General features: G+C 36.1%; 1 protein-coding gene and 1 non-coding gene across 2 annotated transcripts in view; one reads left to right on the top strand and one right to left on the bottom strand.

Moving 5' to 3' along the window:
* Positions 1–22695, bottom strand: part of LOC129940317 (centaurin-gamma-1A) — a 455674-nt gene that overhangs the window by 422751 nt on the left and 10228 nt on the right. The window lies entirely within an intron of this gene.
* On the top strand, positions 1946–2064 carry Trnal-caa (transfer RNA leucine (anticodon CAA)). Its single transcript has 2 exons — positions 1946–1983; positions 2020–2064. It is a non-coding gene; the product is annotated as a tRNA-Leu (tRNA).

Here is a 22695-nt window from a genome sequence, read left to right as displayed (position 1 = left end):
CCCAAATTTTTCTGGCAAAATTTCGGAATTTCAGGCATTTTTTCCTAAAAATTTTCTGGCGTTTTTTCCATTTACAGAAATGAAAAAAGGCAAAAAAAAAACAAACAGTTTTACTACACATTCTCTGTCTCTATCATCTATTGTAAGAATTATTGTTTAGTTGCGAAGCGGATGTAATATTATGTATTATATTTCAGGTCCTTGCACCAAACGTTGTGTTGTTGCCGTGCAGACATATGAAAATATGCTCGGAGTGCAACTTAAAGTTGCAAGCTTAAGCAGTTGCAGATTCAAACGAAAATTACAAATGTCCATGCTGACGGGAAATCGTAGCAGACACTTCCCAAGTTTACATTTAGTAAAAATATTTTGGTCTTTTCTTTTTTTTAAATAAATTGTTACAAATAAAAAAAATTATTGAAAACTTTAGTAATTTTTTGCGTGGCAGCCACGCTGTAACCGCGCCGGCCCTCACCGCACCCGCGACTCCCCCCCCCCCCCCCAGTGGGTGCATGTCAGGGGCTGTTTTTTCCTGTTGTGATAAAATGTCTACAATATTGACGAAGTAGCGACTTTTAAAATGCAAAACATTTTCTGCCTTTTTTTCCAAATTGATATTAGGAAATTAGGCCAGAATATATCAATTGGTTTTCTGGCCTAATTTCCATTTTGGTTTCTGGTTTTTTTTCCATTTCTGTCTGGCACAATTTCCAATGTTTCTGGCTTATTTTCCACCAAAAAATCTGCTTCTTTTTCCAATTTGAAGCAGAAAACATTTTCTGGCGTTTTTTCCAAAAAAAAATTCTGGTGTAATTTCCGGGAGCCCCCCGGGTACCCACTTTTTTCGGTTCTCTACCGTCGAAATGTCATATTTGATTAAAAACTTTAGTTTGAAATTATTTACTTATACAAAACTTGATATATAGTTCCTATATAGCAAGTTCAATAATCACTATTTATGTGTGTCAAAAAAATGTAATAATAAAATTGAAGGCGAGTTAAGGAATTCAAAGGAAACTTAATATAATATTCATGATATCTTATTTAAGGTTTTTCTTAAGAACCTGAATATTTGCTCTTTTTTCAAGTTCTAAATTGACCGAAAATCAAAATTTGAGTGGTTTTTGACAGCAAAACACTTTTTATTGAATGGCGTAAAATTACTAATAAATCTTTAAATGCAATCTTTACTTATAGAACTTAACTGTTATAAGCTTTTTGGCTCATGTGGGGGGGCCCCTGGATCGTCAATTGGTCTAAAGTTGATGAATTTGTGCTGTTTTTTTGGAATAAGGCTGAATATCTGATTCATACTATGTTCTTGGTCCAATCTTCAGTCAAAAGTAGTACGTTTAGCAACAAAGTTTAAGGAAGTAAAATATAAATGTTGTTTTCATATACAAAACATAAATAATTCAAAATATAATGGGGGTCATATCCATTAACGTAATACGATTAGTTTTGAATTGAAGGGAATTCCTGCGAAAAAGCAAACAAATTATCTCCCAGGGGGGGTCATGACCCCTACGACCCCTCCCTTGGATCCGCCATTGGGATAAGCGGAACTGTCGTTTACATATGAATATCAACAATGACAGTGACAGGTTACTTTGACAGTCAAAAAACTCTGTCTATTTGCTGTTTCAATAAATCAATTTCCATTGGAAACTTTTTTAAGTGTCACCCATCATAATCTCTAACCTTATTAGGAGTCCAGAATGAATGAAAAATGACAATTAAACGGTAATAATTATCATTAATTGATACAATTAACTCAATGGAATTTGTACTCAATGCGATAAGTATAGTTATGTCGTCATGACTTACGTATATTAATTAATTTATAGTAGTGTATGAACTGTCATCCAATTTACAGTTACGAGAATAAATTTAAAAAAAAAATAATATTCGATCAATGCTTTCAATTGACACTTCACTTTCAACTGTCAGGATGGCCGAGCGGTCTAAGGCGCCAGACTCAAGAGCAATCTTACCCACTAACAAATGGGTTACTGAGCGTTCTGGTCCTCTCTGAGGGCGTGGGTTCGAATCCCACTTCTGACAAGAATTTTTTTTCATCATTTCGATTTTTTCGTTTTATTTTTTCGTTTCATTGGTTTTTTTTTTTGTATTTTGATCAACAATTTGGTAACAACAAAAACGACATCAACAACCAAAAAACTTGTTGTTTGAAAGCACTTCCCTTCAAACTGGAAAGATGTGTAAACAAGAAACTATTGTCATTGGAATTTGATACTGTTCCGCAAACAAAACGGACCAGTTTTTTATTGTTGGGATGTTTTGTCATGTTTTTGTTGTTTTGTCTGCCATTCACTCACTCACTCGACTTGTTCGCTGGATGATGCTCTTTTGTTAAGGATCGGATGGTGTGCGGCTTTTGTTCGTTTTGTCTTCCTTTTTTAACGAACTGTTATAATATCCTGTAGGGCTTCATTTGTTTCTTGTGTGTAGTCTCCTGCGGGCAATGTGTGTTTATTGTTTACAAATGACAATTGTTTTTTTTTTTTTTTTTGGAGGAAATTCTTCACTGATGTCATTCTGTATATTTCACCACCACCCATGGAGATTCAAAAAAGAAGAAAGCCATCATGACTGAAGTGGCCAAGTAACTTCGTTTGGTGTTCTTATTTCATTTTGTCGTCTTCATTGTTTTTTTTTTTTTGTATTTGTATTTTTGAATTTATTTTGAAAGAAGCAAAGTGGGTACTTTGACAAGTGCACATGCTCTTTTGACACATTGGTTTGGTTTTCGCTTGAGAGGTTTCTGAAGTGAGAGCTGTAGAGGTGGGTACATCTTTGTGTATGTTTTGTTTTGTTTTTAATTGAGAAGTCTCTGTTGTTTTGAGTTGCGGCACACGCAAGCCACTTTTCCATTTATTTTTGAAGTATGTATGTAAGTTCATCGAGAAAACGTAAAGAACGGCTGTTTGCTTGATGAAGTGCAATTTAACGGTCACACACTTGTTGATATTCATCAAATTTAAAAGAATGGTGTCAATTTGACACTTACGTCAAATGAAAGAAAACATAACAGTTCATAACAGTTCAAGAACCAGATGCAATTAGAATGAACGACCACTAAATTATTGGCATCTGTCAAAATCTTTTTGCTTGTTTCTAAATGCACTGAAACGTTCTAATAGCAATGCTTATCATATCATGGAGAAACAAAGTAAAGAAATTTAAACTCACTTATATTTTAAAATTAATTTATAAACAAATATTTCAACTTTACTTCCATATTGTACGTTGCTTAAGAAATGCATTGAAAATATGCCTTGATTCGGTATTAAATTCTGCCCTGGCAACGTTGGGACACAATCACTGCGATGACCAATAGTCCGAAAAACGAGTCATCGTGTCCCAAGAGCATTGACTCACACATTACTCTCAAAAATGTTTGTCAAGGTGAGAGTCAATGTGCTAGTCAACGTATTGACAGCATTTTTTGTTGACAATTGGCGTGGCAAAATCGCTTCGTCACCCGGTGCCCGCTGGATACCCAACTAACGACGAAAGTTGGATCCATTGGATCCATGAGCTGAGTCACCTGATTTATCTTTTCAGGAACTAAGAGCAAAAGAATAGAAATACCGCTCTGAATGCACCAGCTCACAATCCAAGATCGTCTGACACATATTGTGCGGCACACTGATCAGCGTCTGTACCCTGTGGGGCGGCTGAATACAAACTATGGATAGAAGTAACTGACCTATTTATAGTACGGACACTAAGTTAACGAAATTATGGCAATGAACAAAACGACTAGTGAAACTGTTAAATCCACTCTCTTACGAGGTCGGTCCTATGGATTCTGGGGAGGACTAATTATTGCTTACAAATATTGAGAGACGGAGTTCAAAGATGCAAAGAACTCCCCCAAACAAATTTACTTCAGGGGTTACATAATCGACAACCTTAAACAATACTATAGATGTTAAAAACATCAGCGAAAAAGGAACCAAGATCAATGAAGAGATCGACATCACAGATCAACAGAGTTCCAACAAAATCAAAGACAAAGACCAATCAAATTCAAAGAACTTCTTTGAAGAATGGCAAATTGAAATAGCGGTAAGAAAACAACTTAAAGTTCTAGTTCAAAGTCTTCAGCTGTAGGTGAAAAAACTCGAAGATAAAGTTTCCTTGCTTGACAAGAAAGATTCAAAGTCCACGATTCAGTTAAGTCCGAAATATATTGAAACTGAATATCAAACTGATGAACAAGAGCTCTTGTTTGAAACTGAGAAAAAGAAAAATAAGCATACCACAAAGAAACGTAAACGTAGTCTCGAGACCGAAAATAACAAAGAGTTGATTACAGGAACTAAAGTGGCAGCTGTTGCTAAATCAATATCTCACGCTAAAGGCAGCAAAAAAATTACACCACCACCAATTATGATAAAAAAATGTACTAAAAAAGCTTGCAAATACACGTCGTACAACAAAGACAATTGGAAAGTCACAGTCGAAGAAGCTGACGAGTATAGATCTGTCACTGAAGAACTGAGCAAATACCAAATACAATGGCATTCATATGAGAACAAAGCTACAAGGTCAATAAAAGTAGTAGCCAGAGGTCTTCATTCCTCGTGCTCTCCCGAGGAAGCAGTAGAAGATCTTGTACAAAAAGGCTTCCAAGCCCTTGATGCAGTCAATCTATTTAAGAATGAGACAATTAAAGAGACTGTTCAAAGTAGAAGCCATGAAAAGAAAGCCTATTCTCAGATTGTTAAAAATGTGTGGAAGAATGAAGAGACTTCCATAAAAGAAATGCTACAACTTATTCTTAAAAGAATTGATAAACAGGATTTGAATATCAAACTGCTAAGCGAAAAAGTCGCCCTAAAAAAACAATGATGGACAGAACACTTAAAATCGTTACATGGAATGCAAACGGTCTTATACAACATTCATCCGAATTAAAAATCTTTTTAGATCTAGAACATATCAATATTTGCCTGGTGTCCGAAACTCATTTCTCCAATGGCAAAGTCTAGATAATGTAATAGAAAACTATTCATGTTACCACGCTCCACATCCAGCTGACAAGGCAAGAGGTGGATCGGCGATTCTTATAAAAGAAAGCTTAAAACATTATGAAGTAACCAAGTTTAATAGTGAAAATATGCAAGTAACAACTATTAGTATTGGTATGAAAAAGAAAGAGTTTAAGATAGCAGCTATATACTGCCCACCAAGACGCTCCCCGACAGAAGATGACTATACTTACTTGCTTACTTAAGGTGGCGCTAAAGTCCTGTGTGAACTAGGGCCTCACCCAACAAACTTCTCCATCTAGCTCGGTCCCTAGCTTGATGTCTCCAGTTTCGCGCTCCAAGTTGGGTGAGGTCACCTTCCCCTTGTGCGCGCCACTGATCCGCGGTCTTCCTCTACTGCGCTGTCCTGTGGGTGCGGATTCGAAGACTTTCCGGGCCGGAGCATTGGTTTCCATGCGCTCTACGTGACCCAGCCATCTTAGATGACTATACAGATCTATTTAATCTTCTTGGGCATAACTGCCTTGGTGGTGGAAACTTCAATTCGAAACACACCCATTGGAGTTCAAGACTTATATCAACAAAAGGCAAAAGACTTTTCCAACCTTAAAATACAATAGCGAATTCTATTCCTCCAGGTCGACAATTTACCGGCCTTCCGATACTAACAAAATATCAGACGTTATTGACTTTTTCGTAGCTAAAGGAATCAAACGAAATCACATTAGTGTCGAAGGTAATTATTATGACCTGTCATCAGATCATACTCCAGTAATTTTATCGCTAAGTGAATCGAAAGTACTAGAAAAAAGTAATATAAAGCTTTTAAATAAAAAAACAAACTGGAATGATTTTAGAGATAGGCTTTTAAGTTTTATAAATTTAAGATCACCCATGGATACAATCGAGCAAATTGACCATGAAGTGGAACAATTTATTGCTGATGTGCAACAGGCCGCTGAAGAAAGTACTCCAATATTTTCTAATAGAGAAAAGAAGAGCTCGAAGAAAATGGCAAAATACTAGATTTCCAGATGATAAAACAACGTTTAGCCGTATATGCAACAATCTTAAAAAACAAATTTACAAATTCAAAAATGATTTACTCAGTACATTCCTTAGGAATTTAACGACTGATGCTTGAACCGATTTTTCGCTATGGAAAGCAGCAAAGCGACTGAAAAGACCGCAGTTACAAAACTCGCCCTTGAAATCTCAAGATGGGAAATGGATCGGTAACCCGAAAGAAAAAGCTAACCTTTTCGCTGAACATCTTGCGAATGTTTTTAAGCTATACTCATCAAACACGGCTGAAAATAACTTACAGTTTGTTGATAAGAAGTGAAATACCAATTGTTAGACTTAAAGAAATAAAAAGTACGTGTGAACATCAACTACCATATTAAAAATCACCAGGTTACGATCTAATTACTGCTCAGGTTATGAAAGAAATCCTATTGAAAGCCTTCATAAAACTATTTTCCGGACCATTGGAAAATTGCTGAAGTAGTTGTCATACCAAAGCAAGGTAAACCACCTACAGAAGTGACGGCTTACAGACCAATAACGCTTATACCAATTATGGCAAAAGTTTTTGAAAAACTGCTTCTGAAGAGACTTAGCAAAATCGTAGAAGAAAGAAGGCTAATCCCAAACCATCAGTTTGGCTTTAGAAATAAACATCCCACGATAGACCAAGTTCATAGAATATCGGATGTAATAGAAAAAGCATTAGAAGAAAAACAAGTATGTTCAGCTATTTTCTTAGATGTTGCTCAAGCTTTTGACAAGGTTTGGCATAAGGAACTTGAGTACAAACTGCAAAGGGATCTTTCCAGGCAGTACTTTGAAATATTAAAATCGTACATCTCAGACCGATTTTTTAGAGTAAGGTACGATCAAGAATACTCGGTATTGAAGAAAATAGAAGCCGGTGTACCACAAGGAAGTGTCCTAGGTCCTACCCTGTATTTACTATACACAAGGGATATTCCAGTTGGTAATCACACCATAATGGTTACTTTTGCAGATGACACCGCAGTTTTGGTACCCGACAAATGTGTCTCTAAGGCAGCAGTAAAACTACAAAATGCCGTCGACACAGTGAGAGCTTGGACCGAAAAATGGCGTATCAAACTCAATGAAACAAAATCTTCACATATAAACTTTACAAATAAAAAGATAAACAATATTCCAATAATCATTAGTAATCAAGCTGTAGCTTACGCCAATACGGCCAAATACCTTGGAATGACTTTGGATGCAAAGCTTAAGTGGAAAGAGCACATCAAAAATAAAACAGAAGAACTAAACTTAAAATATAGAAAAATGTACTGGTAGCTTGGTAACAACTCTAATTTATCAATCCACAACAAAATAATGCTGTATAATCAAGCACTTAAGCCTGTTTGGACCTATGGAATCCAATTATGGGGCTGTACAAAGAAAACAAATACCAAAGTCATCCAAAAATTCCAAAACAAAGTCCTTTGTGGAATAGTTAATGCACCTTGGTACATAAGAAATACCGATCTACATCGTGACTTACAAATAGAAATGGTTACGGAAGCTGTTAAAAAATACGCTGTATCGCATAACCAGAGACTGTAAAGTCATACTAATTCTGAAATATAGTCCGTCTTGAATATAAGAAACCATGTTCGGAGATAAAGGCGAACCAAGCCTCATGAGCTTATGGTCTAAAAAAGACATGTTAAAGTATTAAAAGTTTAAACTTCCCCCAAAATCGGAAAGTCGATCCTTCAAGATTGGTCCTGACGAAGAGGTGGTTTTAGTGGTTAAGAGCCCCACACTACTTGGTGTCGAATACTGTCTTTTGAAGATTTCCTTCCGTCAAAAAAAAAAAAAAGTTTTACTGGAGAGAGTCAACGAGTTGACAGTTTACGTTAATCATCTAATAGTTGCTTAAGGATGGTATTGACGAAACTGTCAAGTTTTTCTTTATTTTGATTTGTCTTAGAAAGGCGAGTTCGTTAAGCATGGATAAATGATTTCAGCAGTCGTAAAAAAACACTCAACTTGACCGCAAGACCGGAATAGACGTTACCTAACAAAGATAAAGCCAAACTTCACGAAAAAAAAAGAATTTTCAAAAATCGCTTTCAGCACACTTAAAGTACGTATATTTTACTTTTGTTCTTTTTTTCATATTTAAAAGGTATTTGCGTCGTTTTACGAAGTCTTTTGGAAAACTTTCAATATTGTAATTTTCAATGAGTGAATAGCTATGTTGACCTTAAATGGAACATTATATTTGATTGCTATTTATGAAAACATGTGTCAAAAAATGTATCGTAAATAATTTCGACGAAGAAATTAAAGAAACAAGAACGGAAGGTATAATTAAATGACATTACCTATCGAAAATATCTACAGGGAAAATAACAAATTAACACTTATTTCTGTCAAATTCTATTCTTTTTCCATTAAAAATAGTAACTTAACTTACCTACAAACGTGAACGCGACGACCACCATCAAGATGGCCACCATTAAGGAGGTCATTAGTGTCAACATTTGCAGCACCAATTCTACTTATCTTCGCATATAAAAGTGCTGACGTCCCATTAAAAAGCAAAACAGACAAAAAGAACGAACACTAAGTACACTGAGCCTGTGCGGTGCGCTGAAGGCACACGAGCCCAGCATCTTAATTGCGAGACTTTATAACGTTTAATTCTTTTCTTTTTTTTTAATCAATCTCCTTCTCTTGGATCTTTGCTTCGTGAGTTCTTTTTTTTATATATTCATTGTGAATTCTCCTGCGCGAACATCTTTGCGCTGCAATGTAGGCTAAGACATCAAGCTAAAAGACATCATGGTCTGCTGCCTCCGCCACCTCTGCAGCCGCTACCGCAGCGCCACCGCATTGGTTGTCGTCGACTTGGTCTTATCATCAATTTGCACAAAAACGTCAAAAGTAATTGTCAATTCACATAATTTGTTTTCTGTCACCGTATGGCAAAGGGATAGATACGCAGAGAGCGATGAATTACAGCGAGACAGAAAGAGAGAGTCCAAGCCATCTCTTCGCACAGTGGATCGTTTCATAAATATGCTTCTCGAAAAAACCTAAATTTTTCAAGTTGTTATTAGGTGTTTCTTTGATGTTTTGTTTTTTAAACTGTTTTTTAATTTGTTTTTTAACCTGGCGAAATGGGTCTTTTTGACAGCTGTCACTTGATTAATTCTTCTCAGTTTGGGTGAATTCACAAACGTCAAATTTATTTGGTAGTGAATATGTATCACTGCTTTTTCGCGATGCTAATCGTTGCTCAGCTGATGACGATGCGATGCTAATTGACAAAAGGTTTTACGGCAAAAACAACTTTCGCATTATGATGGATGTCATATTAATAAAAACTCTCATTTTAATGAAAATCTGGAGCCACACATTTTATCTTCTCTTGAACTTTTCTCCACAATACTGACTTTGATTTTCTGCCGGCAACAAATTCACTTTCATATTTTAATATGGTTTCTATTAATAGTTTAATTTGTGTTAATTTGTATTAATTAATTTATAAGCAATTAAGAATTTGATTAAATACTTTTCATTGTCTTTTCGACCGTTTTTGCTGCAAATGGCGTCGGCATCAACAACTTATCAAGGAAATTGTTCGATGCTGTTTTTTTATATTTGCGCATCAGTTTATTGAACTTTGCAATAATTAACAAAAAATCAAATGGGGTGGCGCAACAGTCCGTTGTGAACCAGGGCCTAGTGGCTTACAACTCTCAACCATTCCAGTGTGCGAGTACTGTTGTCAGGAATGGAAGGGACCTACAATTTTAGGCCGAATCCGAACGGCTAGTTTGAGAAAGCACTTTTTCATGACAAGAATTATTCTTGAAGGATTTGTCAATTCCTCGCTAAAATTAATTATTTTTTAAATTAATGCAATAATGAACAATTGACATTTTAAGTGATGCTAATTATTTGCGTTTATGAACGTGCTACAGCGATGATCACAAATCATCTCTGCATTTTTTTTTTGTATAATAAGCGCACACTCAAGGGGATATATTACCCTTATTATGTAGACACAGTGTGAGCACCAGGAAAGGGAGAGAGGGGTTGAAAGGAGATATCGGTGCACATTGGTTTTGAATTCCTGAATATTGCAATAGCTGGGAAAGACAGAGTGTGGCAAGGCATTCCACATTCGCATAGTACGGCTAAAGAACGAATCTCTGTACTTGACAGTACGACCAAAGATGGGCTCGAGGGTATATTGCTGAGCATTTCTAGAAGCGCGAGTATTACGGTTGAACTGTTAAAGGGTAGGAATGCAGCTGGCTATTTCTCTAGAGCATAAACCATTAAAATAACGGCAAAACAGGGTGAGACAAGAAACATTTCGACGATGTTCATGTGACGTTAATGATCTTATGATGGTAATATCACCAATCAATCTAAATGCTCTACGTTCAATACTATCCAAGAGGCTTAAGTAAGTTGCAGGAGCACCAGCCCAGATAAGGGAGTTATACTCAAGCTTTGGACGTATATAAGTCTTGTAAATAACAGCCAGTTCAGAGGGGGAGAGAAACTTCTTGCATCGTCTTAGAAAATGCAAACATCTTGCGGCATTTTTGGTGATACACATACCGAGAATATCGAGATGTTATTATGTGGTTTTTAGACTTGAATCCATCCAATACAACTTGTATTGAACGATTCGAAAGGTAATTACTAATCCAATGAAGGAGGGATTCATGCAAACCGAAAGCGTGCATTTTCGATAAGAGAGCCTGATGCCAAACCCTATCAAATGCTTTTGAAATATCTAGTGCAATAATCTTACTTTCTCCAAAACTATGTAAAGATTTGTTCCACTGTTCGGTGAGATGAACCATGAGATCACCAGTGGACCTATTGCTACGAAAGCCATACTGTCGGTCATTAAGAAGCTTCCGTTTTTCAATATATTTCTTGAGGAAGATTCACCTTTTTTGGGAATAGGTTGGACAAATGCGGTTTTCCATCGGAACGAGACCTGAGAAGTAGGACAGATGAAAAAGCTTACGCAGTGGTTTTGCTAGCGATGAAGAACACCTCTTCAAAACAATAGCGGGGCTACCATCCGGACCAGCAGATTTATGTGTGCTTAGATCTCTTAGGACTCTTGCCGCAGTACGAGTGCGAAAAAAGATTGGTCCCATAGAACCACTTACTCGCTCAAGCACAGGCAGAGTCATGACACTCACTGGCAGCGTAGAATTGGCGGCGAACTGCCTAACAAAAGGAGTGTCATTGACAACGAGCGTAGGAACCGAAGAAGAGAAAGAATTCCTCATGTTTTTTACAAATGACCAAAAATGTTTACTGCATTTGGGACATTGCAGTATTTTTTGCCGTAACTTTTGGTCATGTAAAAATTTGGTCCGTCGAATATGGGCGTTGCAGGCCTTCCTGGCTTGTTTGAACTTTTTCCGGCTTTCCTCAGTACGGTTGGCTTTATAGCAACGGAAACTTACCTCTTTGGCCCAAATAACCTCTTTACAGCTCGCATCGATCCGTGCGTTTTCCTTGGGTCTCATACTTTTAACCCTGTTCGGTATAAAAGTTCTCATTCCCAGGAGAATTAAACTTGTGATCAAATCAGAGCTGGCGTCAAAGTCACTATCGACGAAGCATAGTGACCAGTTAAAGATTCTGAAGTAATTATTGAGACCGTCCCAGTTGGCTTTCTCGTATTGCCACACGGTTCTCTTAGGAACTCTTTCTTTAACTGGAGAGTTTTTACACGAGAAATTTGCTGATATGACACAATGGTCAGATGTGCCTAGAGGAGATAGAACACTAATAGTGTACTTACCAGGGTCAGAGGTAAGAAACAAGTCAAGAGTGTTTTCTGCTAGACCTTCTACGTCCGATATTCGAGTGGGCTCGTTGATCAGCTGAGTTAGGTGGTTTCACTCAGCGAAGATCTCAGCACACACTCCTTTTGGTGTTGACTGGCCCGAATGTTGAAGCCGTGAAGAATTGTGTACATTGAAATCGCCCGTAACAACGATTTCAGTGCGAGGATAGGACGAAACAATTCTTTGGATGGAATCAGACAAAGCATCAAATTCACGAGAAGTTGATACTCTGTCTAGATTTGGGCTTCGATAAAGGAAGCATTGATGCGTTTGTGAACTTACACTTGGTTTGCTATTTTATAATAAATGAACTTACTCCGAAAAAAAATTGTGCAAATTTATTACCAAAATATGAAATTTTAGATCAAAACAAAATACTAATGTTCTTAAAACTCAATATAAACCACTTTTTGAAAAACATTTGAAGGGTAAAAATTCATGCGCTTCACGTTTTAAAATTGTTATACAATGCTTATCAGCATTCATAAAATAGTTGCCATTCTGTTTTAATTCATAAAGCAGTATTTAGTGCCTATTGGCCAGTTCTTAGAAGAAATCCGAGAGGTCGAAATAAGGCTCTCAGATATTTCAGAATGTGAAATACTCGAAATAAAAATCAACAGAGTCAATACAAACCGTGATTTGTTAAAAATGTTATTGATTATTTCCGACTAACTCATAACTTCTCACCAACAAAGACATATTGGAATTAATTGATCGATTTGGTTATTTAGATTTTGATATTTTAGTTGAAGACAACACTGATGATGATATTTTGAAAACTTATTTGATTTACAAAATAATAACACTAGTCTTTAGAACTACGTTTCTTGCTATCACATAAAACAAAGCAAACCTTTTTTAAAGGATTAAGTTGTCTTGAGTAGGAATCTTTCCTTAAAATTTTCTAATCACATCAGATTTTTAAAATATGGTCTTAGAAAATGCTAAAGAGAGGCAAGCATGAGTATTTTAAGGCTAAGTTAAAGCATAGCATATCCCTTAGCAAATAAATTGTATGATGTATTTGTAAGGTACAATTTTTCGTCTTCTAGATACAATTTTTAAATTTTTTTAAATTTGACGCTCTCGTGGTTTTGAAAAATAAGTTTTGAAGATAATGTTTTATGTTGATTTTTAATCCCAACTTCGATTTTAACTGTGTATCCGAATTCGAAAAAATATGTACGTGTTTAGAGACAGATTTATGATTAGAATAGAATAGAAAATCCATCAGGAACTTAATTGAATAAAAAAACAATTCATGAATTAAAATAAACCTTAAAAAGACATTGTCGATTTTAAAAAGTAATGACTTAAAAGTACGACGTGATTGAGTAATTTTAGAGTTAAATTTGACTTACAAAACACATCAGAAAAGTGCAATTTGGTTACCAGTGTAATTTTAAGATTGAATTTTTATTTAACTAAATAATTTTTATTTAGTTTTCTGTGTTTCTTAAAAAAATGTATTAACTTAATTAACTGAAAACAAGTTTTTGAAACAATATTTTAAGTTTTTACGTCTAAAATGTATAAAACGATCCACTGTGCCTCGCCGGCCGCACGGTGTACGTTCGGCTATGACAATTAAACTGAAATCCTTCATCTCTCCGTCCGCCAGCCTACCCCCTTTTGGTACCTACATAGGCAATAGATGTCGATTAATAGAATAATTGATAAAAGAGAGGCGGAAAGGGGAGGTAGGTGGTATAGGCCATTACGAAAAAAAAATAACTGCGAATTCTACATTGGAAAAAGATTCAAACAATGAGAATGAGGATGGAATTATTAACGGTGGCACAGCAGTAGCAGCAGAAGCCCCAAAGAGTCCGCTGAGTTATTTTGAAATTAACAATTTATTATGCATTTTCTTGTAGTTTTTTTTTTCATTTTTAAGTATAAAAGTATCTGTTGAATAAGAAAGAGGATTTCGTGACTTGAAGTTCAAATGGCGCATTTAAACATCATTTTACGGTCTTATATTCTCCTTATTCATTTTTGTGTTGATGTTGATGGCGATGCCGATGGATGGATGTGGGGGATGTGTCGTCGTTTTTAGGCTGTGACGCATTTGAACATAAATTTTCAAAAACTTACTAAGGTCTAAAGTGATTTCGAATGAGTGTGTCATTATCGAATTGGGACTTTGGTATATCTTGTTAGACTTTGGGGGAAGTCTTTTTTTACCCACTTTCCAAACTTTCAAACATCTGTCTGGGCACTGATGCTCAGATCATGTGGTTGCTGATGATGGGGAGTGATGTCAAGTGTAGTGGATACTGGATATGGTGTTCGTATGTAGAATTCGGACGATGATGTTATATATTTTTATAGGAATGTGTACATCGTTTTAGTTATAAAAATTTGAATATTCTTTTTTTATATGCAACAATTTTTATTTTTTAATTGTATTAGGAGTGAGATCATTTTGAAATTCCATTGGTGAAAAAGTTGTCAAGGAATTTCTTCGATTATTCATTATTATTCAAAAACTTATAAAAAAAAATAAAATTACATACCTATTAAATAAGTTAATACTTACTTACTTAGGTCTCCAGACCTAAAAAAGTCTGTGGGTGTTCCCTAGTTGGATACAAGGTTTCAACTACTATTCCGCGCCATTGTGTGCGGTTTCTAGCGATGTGTCAGAGTTCTCTCCTTCTCTTTCTCAATCTCGAAGATTGCTTCTCGAGTTCTCTAAGCGCTTCTCGGTCTACGACTCTTCAAACTTCTTAAGTGAGTGGATTCCATCCTGCAATGCAGTAGTTACTTTTTCGAAGCGTGTCTCCAATCCACTTACGCTTTCTTTTAATAGTCAATGGGTTCCCTACACGTTATCCTATATAGTTCTTCATTGGATATACGATTCGGCCATAAAACCCTTAAGATGTTCGTAGGCACCTATAAATAATAAAAATCGTAATAGTTGCTTTTATTTTCCAGGTGATGCTGCAACCGCATAGCAGTACTGATTCGATGTTGGAGCGGAACAATCTTAGATTTTTCTTTAAGCTGAGAAGGTTGCTCCTCCAAACATTGGACAACATTCCGAATGCAGATTTCCCGATGCAGCTAGCGATATCTTGTTTGTTTCCACCTTTGGAAGATACCATGCTTTCAAGGTATTGAAAACTCTCTTCTTTTTCTACTGGTTGCTGTTAAATGTTTACCAAAGGCGATGAGTGGGAGGTTCAGAGGCTGAGTATAGTTTTTTTACGTGTTGATTTTCAGCCCGACGATTTCTGCTTCTCTCTCCACCCTTATTGCCATTTGAGGGACAACACAAGATGCTTTAGATATGTTGTCAGAATCCATTGTTATGAAATTAGATTGAAGAGCAGCCAGATGCATTGCAAGAGCTACCAATGTAATTGGAAGTGCAATTTAATACTTACTTTACTTAAGTTGGAGCTACAGCGCATTGTGGGCCTCAAATAATAACTTTCGCCAGCTTACTCGATCTCTAGCTTGCTGCCTCCAGTTTTGAATACCAAGTTGAGGTGCGTCGGCTTCAACTTAATCACTCCACCGGAGATGAGGCCTGCCTCTGCTTCTTGTTTCCTCATGCTTGGCGTTCAATACCTTCCGGGCTAGAGCTTCGATGTTCATTCGCTCAACATGCCCTAGCCATCTTAAGCGTTCTACACGCAGTTTTTTGACCAGTGGCAAGTCGCTGTGCAGCTCGTATAACTCCTGATTAAATCTTCTCCGCCAGATGTTACTTTGCCGGTCGACACAAACTGGACCATAGATGGTACGCAGAACCTTCCTCTTAAAGATAGCAAGAGATCCTCCATCCGCCTGGGAGAGGTTCCATGCTTTTGCAAGACTGGGATGATTAAAGATTTGTACAGTGTCTCTTTGGTACTTCGCGATACGACCTTATTTCTCAACTGTTTTTTAGGCCACAGAAACACCGATTAGCAAGGCTAATTCTACGTTTGATCTCCGCGCTGATGTCATTTGCAGAATTAACAGCAGTGCCCAGATAAACAAATTCGTTTACCACCTCGAAGTTGTACCTGTCAATTGTCACATTTCGACCAAATCTACCGTATAATCGACTGTCGACAGTAAATACTTCGTTTTGTCCTCGTTAATGTCAAGACCCATTTTCTTCGCCTCAGACTCGATATTAGAGAAGGCACCCTTCACTGCTCGTTTGGTTCTTTCCATAATGTCGATGTCATCTGCATATCCAAGATATTGTGTGGATTTTTGAAAGATGGTGCTACTTGTATTGGAGTTGGTGTTGCGAACCACTCTTTCAAGAACAATATTGAAACAGCTACATGACACCGCACCGCCTTGTCGAAGTCGTCTGGTGGTTTCGAAGGTTTCGGTTATGTCTCTTCCAATTTTGAGGCAGCCACGAGCATTTTCTCGCGTCATTCTGCTGCTTTAAAATCGATGAAAAGATGGTGTGTTTCGATGTTATGTTCTTGGGTCTTTTGCAGGATTTGGCGTACAGCGAAAATTTGGTAGATGGTAGATTTTCCAGGCGTGAAGCCACACTGGTAAGGGCCAATTAGTTCGTCAGTAAATGGCTTCAAGCGTTCACTGATACGCTGGACAAGATCTTGTATGCGATGTTTAAAAGGCTAATGCCTCTGTAGTTGGCGCAGAGAAGGCGGTCACCTTTTTTATGAATTGGGCAGATGGTGCTTAAGTTCCACTCGTCGGGCATGGTTTCTTCCGACTAAATTTTAGTAACTAGCTGGTGCATGCTCCTTACCAGATCTGCTGCAGCGTACTTACAAACCTCCGCTTGCTGACCGTCAGCACCGGCCGCTTTGTTCGACTTCAGCTTTGTGATGGCCAGTTTGATCTCACTCTGGTCGGGTGGGTTAAGCTCTAGATCGTCAACCAAATGGATTTGACGTGGCTGCTCGCTGGCGGAAACGTTCACTTCATCACCACTAAGCAGCTGGTTGGAATAATCTCTCCAGATTTTTAAGAATTGACTGCGTCTCGACTACGGTATTCTCCTCTTTATCTTTGCAGACTCCAGGGCGGCTAGTGAATCCTGTTGTTCTTTTTTTACTCTTCTATAAAAGATATGCACCTGTTTCCTGTTAAAACATCCCTGGCTCTCCTCGACTTCACGCCACTTATGGGCTTTTTTATTTCTTCTGAACAAGAGGTTCTCATCCCTTCTCTTGTCAACGTAGAGCTGGCGGAAAGATCGTGTCCCCTTTCACTGCCACAATCTGTATGCCTCCGTTTTGGTTTTGTTTGCCTGAGCACATTCGGATTCAAACCAGGGGTTCCTTGGTGGCGACTGTGAGAAACCTAGCACCTCTTCTGCAGCATTCCTGATGGATTATTTGCAATACTGCCAGTGGGTCTCTGGGTACATCTCGTCCGTTATAGGGTTTAATGCAATTTAATGACTTATTAGACTTATTTTTGTGAGGCTTTGTTAAGCCCATGACTATGGCGACAAGGTAGCTAACGTGTTTTTTTTTGTAATTCCGGTAGCTCTTACAAAATCACTCGTTACCTTTTGGAATGTTCTAAATTATTCTTGAAGAGGAAGACATTTTTTAAAATCATGAATCATCAAAAATGAAGTAATCCATTCTTTCTTCCGAAGGATAATGCCATTAGTTTACGTTCCTCCAATAAATTTTATTTTATAACACTGCAAAACCTTTCCAGTAAATAATAATCGAATAACCCTTTAAACTGAGAAAAATGTTTTTTTTTTTATTTTACAATATCTTACTTATACATTTTACTCCTTAACCCTTTTTTTTTAAAGCACAATACCAATTCGATTGTTATATTTTTTGACAAAGCCCAAGAATTGATATAGGTATACTCTCTATCATTTGATTTTTGCTATTTTTTGCAATTCGATTTGGCAATCATGTAAATGACATGGAATTTGCTACAAAAGCTTGATGTGGGATGAATAACTTAACTTCCTTTTATATTATTTTTCTATCCCACACAAATATACCCAAAGGCCGAACTTAAAATTATTTCCAATCGTTGCAAATTTGAATCGAAAGGGATTCGTATGCTCAAATAAAAAAACTCGAATATTGAAATTTCCTGACTTCACATTCACATCAACAATTCTGCAGTCATCATCATACATCCAACTCAACTCATTTCAACAACAAACTGGACAAGGACATCTTTCGGTCGTCATTGTCTTGCGTCGTCGGTCGTCCTGATGATGGCCATTCAATAAATTTCCATGAATCAATTGCCATGCCAACCCTTAAGTGTAACTTTTTGTTTTGTGTGTGATACGTATAGTAGGAATAGTAACCATGAAACTTCTTATGTGGATGTGGAGGAAACCCTCTTAAATCTTCGGGAATTCGTAGCACCCTTGAGACTATCTGTCTTAGCTGTCATTCCTTCATCTTATGTGTGTCTTTGAATAATCGGCTGCCATATCTCTGTAAATGACTTTTAAGGCGAGATGGGGTGCTCTTTATTCTGTTGGTGGTGGGTGAACTTTTTCTGATGTTGTTGTTGGGCCTTCAAGTATCACATAGCATAAGCGACCCACAAGTTCAACCCTCTAGTGGATTATGAACTCATTCCGGTGCCTTATCCCCTTTTACAAAAGAAACAACACACAAAACACACGCTTAACATTTCCATTCATATTCTTTGGTTCTTCAGCCCCTGTAGTGGATAGAGGGACTGAAGCCCAGAACACACTCACTCAACAAACGAATTGCATTCTAAACAATTACGCGCAAATCATCTTCCATTCACTCTGACATTGCCGTTCAAGAGGTAGTGCCGCCGCCGCGCTGCCGTTCTTGCCACTGCCACCATCGCCATGACCAAGAAATAAAAAGAAGTAAAAAAACGGAGTTTTGTCACAAATGTATGAATAGACCAAACATCACAGATGAAGGCGAGTGTGGGCGAGTCAAAGGAGCAGAGGGAAGGAGAATATCTTTTAGACTTCCAACTGTCAACACAGGAAGTGAAATACTCCTCTGCATCGCATGCAATTGTCACTGCAATGCAAAAACGGAAATGGGGTGCATATGATCACGACCATATATTCGTATTCATATCGGTACTACGAACAATGCGGGGGTGGGTGGTAGGCATGCATAGGGAGCGAGTATGAGAAACAAATGGCCAATTGCACATATTGCATTGTGCAGAGGTAGAAATTGGTTATGGGTAAATATTCATGTGAGCCCAGAGAGCGAGGACTGTGCTGGATGGTGCTGGAATCAGTGGCGGACAAATGTCCTGCATGAATACGACATTTAGACGGCAATCCAATGCCAGTGACAGTGTGGCTCCGACAAACATCGCGCTTCTGTCTACTTCCAACTGCCACACTGTCGTCATCACAGTTGTTTTATATTATGGTCATAATGAATATTGCCAACTGAGGTATGAATTTTTACGAGTTCCAGGTAGTATACATTTGCAGGGTTAAATAGCCTTGTAAACAGTCTTGTCGTAGTGCAGAGTTTTAACATTTTTGACACATTTTTGAAAAATGTCTTCAAGGTATTTTTGAAATGTGAAAAATTAAGATAAAGTTGATGAAGTTCGTGAATTTATCAATATTTTTAGAAGTTTATTTTCTTATAATTTGAAACTTCTGAATATGTTTGGATAAATCTATATTAAGCTTAATGAATCTTATCCAAATGTATTCAACTAAAGTAATTAGATGTGCTTGGATAAGGAAGGATTATTAAAATAAAATACGGGCTAACCACTCAGCTTGGATAAATATGGATGATTTTCAAATAAAAATGTATCTTTTATCTATCCGAAAGCTAAAAATAGTACTGGATAAAAACAATACCTTAAAAAGAATTCCTCTAAAAATGTATAATTTTGAAGATCATAAATTATGCATCGGATGACTACTAAATATTTTTGGATAAATATGGATAAAGGTTTTTTTTTACAAGAATAAGCAATTCAAACAAAATTAACTTTTTGAAGCAATGCAAGGATGCTGTTTTTTCACAGAGAATTATTAACATTCGACAAAATGTTGATTCGGATAAGATCAGTGCACATTTTTTTACACTTTTGAGGTTAATTAATTAAACGTAGTTCAATATTTTATCCAAAACAAATCTAACATAGCACTTTAAATAGAAAATGTTAACGCATTATTAAGCTTAACTTAAGTTGTCAGATAAGTTCGGATAAAATATTTTCATACACAGATTGCTTGATTGTTTCACACAAATAAATTAAATAGTTATTTACTGATGTGAAATGATTCCGGATAACTATTTTCGCACTTTAAATAGAAAATGTTGTCGGTATAAAAGATTTGCAAGAACTAAACACATTATTAAGCTTAACTTAAGTTTCCAGATAAGTTCGGATAAAATATTTTCATACACACATTGCTTGATTGTTTCATACAAATAAATAAAATAGTTATTTACTGATGTGAAATGATTCTGGATTACTAATTTCGCTTTCGGAATTTATAAAACTCTTTGTGTTATAAAAATAAAGAGATTCATGTAATGATGAGACTTAATCTGTATTTGTAAGTGAGTTTGAATAAATTCACTAGGTACGGATAAAAGTTAAGATATTGAAAATAAATTATCTGGTTAGAAAAATATTTTCAAACACCAATATGATCATTAGTATAGCAAAACTGTAATGCTTCATAATAGGGAAATAAAGCTTAAAATTCATTGGATACAATATTAACCGAAATATTTTCTTCGTCTCTAAGTAAAGATTCATATCTTCACTCTAATTAAAATCGGATGACTTAAAATTCATAAAAAGCTTAGGAAATTTGATCTCGGATAACACCGGATAATGGTAAAAAAGATAGAACTCAAATTAAAAAAAAAAACTCTATTTATCCGTTTGGATAAATATATTTAAAAAAATCAGGATAAAAAAAGCACACAAAAGGCGAATAACTTAAAGTTATTATATCTCGGATAACAGTTTAAGGCTTCGGATAAGACTGGATATAGTTGAAAAAAATAAAATCTCATGGATTTAATAGTTAGCATTTGCTCAAAAAAGAAGAAATTCTATTTATCAAGTTAAATAGTGAGTTACCCTATAAGACGACAAATTGCATAAATATATCAAATTTTTATAGCTAGGATAACAGTTTTAGGCTCGGATAAGACTGGATGATAGTGAAAAACAGAACAACAGACTGAAATGACATTATATCTCGGATGGCATTTTAAGGCTTCGGATAAAACTGGATATTGTTGAACAAAATAAAATGGCATGTCTGTAGTTAACATTTGTTCAAAAAAGAAGAAATTCTATTTATCAGGTCAAATAAGTGTTTGGATAAAAATGACTAACTTTATAAGATGACAAATTACATAAATATACCAAATTTTTAAAGCTCCGATAATAGATTTAGGCTCGTATAAGAGTGGATAATGGTGGAAAACACAATAAAAGACTAAAATGACATGGATATACTTAATATTTGTTACAAAAAAGAAGAAAGACTAATAGTCTAAATAAGTCTTCGGATAAAAGAAATAACAAACAAAATATTAATATAAAGACGTTTATCAGTTCAAATAAATGTTCGGATAAAATTGCAAGCAAAAAAAGTAAATGGTAACAAGACAAATTTAATGTAGATCTTCAAACACAAGGGTCTTAGTCTCGAGTAACACTGTATGATGACGAATAATATAAATATATCAAATTAAAATGATTTGGATAACATTTTTAGGCTCGGATAAGATTGATTAATGGTGAACAAAAAAAAAAAAAAAAAAAAAAAACAGAATAAAATGTCATGGATGCAGTCAATATTTTGTTTAAAGGAAACCAAATCCTAATTAGCGGTTGGAATAAAAGTTTTCGGATAAAAGTTTGAGAACAAAACAAAATCAACTTGTAGATTAAATATTTTAATGGTTCTATTAACACAAAAGTCTTAGTCCCGATTAAAAAATTATGAGTTATTACAGCTCGGATAATAGTTTAGGCCTCGGATAACACTGCATAAAGGTGAATAACTTTCAATAAGAATAAAATGACATGACATGAAATTAGATAACAATCAAATTCTAAACACAAAATCTTTGATATTAGAAAATACAATAATTTTAAAATACAAACTTTCTGCAAATGTTGAGCCCACACTACATAACTGAATAGACATTTTAATTTCTAATTGATGCGAAAACAAAATGAAAACTCACCTGGGTTGGCAATAAGGTTTCATCATAAAACTCTCCGAATGCTAATCGAATTGAAATTGAAAGTTTAGCGGCTGCCGACGGCCGACGGCGGCGTTTGGACACACCATTCGAATAATATAAGGAAACTGGCCAGTATAGTTAGGTAAGGGATACCTGCCACCATATTCCATATACAATAGAATGAGAAAACTAGTCGCCTTTTGGAGCTCAGCAGAACCATAAAAAGTTTTTAATTCTATTTTTTATTATTTGTTTTTGCTCGATTTTATTCGTCCGACGACGACGCGAAGTTGAATAGGCAATGACGGTTACCAGTGTGTTTTGCATTCAAAATGCATGACTATGGTGGTAATATGTGCATTGCACATCACGATTATTCAGAAGCGGGAGGGTTTTGAAACTTTTTTTCTGTATTTCATAGTCTGACCAAAACCATCATCGTTCGGGGTCCGTTGGCTCGAATCATCAGGGGTGAGTTGTAGGGCCATTTGGTAGATTTGTTTTCCTTTTTTTTTAATGCAAAAATTCGATTTACAGAGAGAGACGTTTTAATCCGTTCATTCAAATTGGATTTCTCACATTCTATGTCGTTGTTGTTGTTGTTTTGGGAAT

The sequence above is a fragment of the Eupeodes corollae genome, chromosome 1, assembly GCF_945859685.1.
Source record: "Eupeodes corollae chromosome 1, idEupCoro1.1, whole genome shotgun sequence".
NCBI classification, from domain to species: domain Eukaryota; kingdom Metazoa; phylum Arthropoda; class Insecta; order Diptera; family Syrphidae; genus Eupeodes; species Eupeodes corollae.
This window is presented reverse-complemented; position numbering and strand designations above follow the sequence as displayed.